The sequence below is a fragment of the Belonocnema kinseyi genome, chromosome 8 (genome assembly GCF_010883055.1).
Source record: "Belonocnema kinseyi isolate 2016_QV_RU_SX_M_011 chromosome 8, B_treatae_v1, whole genome shotgun sequence".
NCBI classification, from domain to species: domain Eukaryota; kingdom Metazoa; phylum Arthropoda; class Insecta; order Hymenoptera; family Cynipidae; genus Belonocnema; species Belonocnema kinseyi.
Genome location: NC_046664.1, coordinates 122,025,258 through 122,026,431, shown reverse-complemented (window position 1 = coordinate 122,026,431; position 1,174 = coordinate 122,025,258).

The window sequence follows — 1,174 nt, the reverse complement described above, 5'->3', positions numbered from 1 at the left end:
CCATCCATCCATCCATCCATCCATCCATCCATCCATCCATCCATCCATCCATCCATCCATCCATCCATCCATCCATCCATCCATCCATCCATCCATCCATCACGTGCATGGAGATGTGTCTTATGTGTTAGATGCATGAAAAAGTGAAAACTATGAGAAAGACACTCATCGAGACGTTGCTATGCAAAAACATGAAACCTGCCTGCCTACTTACCTTCCTACCTGCCTACCTATCTACTTACCTCCTTACTTACCTACCTACCTGCCTGCCTACCTATTAAATAACTACTTACCAGCTACCTACCTACCTACCTAATTACATACCATGAAGTATTTTCCAAGTGGAAATACATCACTGGCACAGTACTAGCCCAGGAAAAATTACTGGTTGTCCAGTACGGGGTATCTGCTGGTAATTTAGCGCAGCACTGGCGTGCAGTACTGGCGTGGTAATGCACATTACTACTAGTTCTTTACTGGCAAACCGCTGTCGTACGAAAATGATCGAGTTGATGTTATAAAATCGTTCAGTTGTGTTAACTTCCATTCATTCATCATCATACGACTCCATAGGTTCGAAATATTATTTATAATCAAAAAAGTATTATTTTTAAACATTTTGTTTGATTTTAAACACCTAGCATTGCTGTAATCTAAAGATATAACAATAAATATACAGAAAAAATTGATTGCGAGTATATTTTAAATAAATTTTAATGGTCCTGCTTAAAATGAATACTCAATGTTACATTTTTAAACAATATATTTAAAATAAAATTTCTACAATTACCGTGTTTCGACGCCTAGCAGTCGGGAGTCTTAATCATTAATCTATCGCTATATCTAAAGAATTGAAAGTCAGTGCAAAAACCATCTTCATAAGACACAGCTCAAAAAAGTAGAAAAGAATAAAGTAAATGTCAATTGTAGGGTTTCCTAATCCCGGACTGATAACCTTATAGTTTCGGTCAGGTGTCCATGTTCTTCCCCCATCGTACAAAAGGACATAAGCGTCAACATTTTGCAAAGCAATAAAAAATGAGCGCCAAAATTTGACACAGAAAAAATGCATAAACGCCAAAAAATATTTTCGAACTAATTTTGTTCAACCTATTTTTTGGTACCCATTTTTTTTAAAGTTCTTTCACCAATTTTTTTTTAATCATTTTTCGCG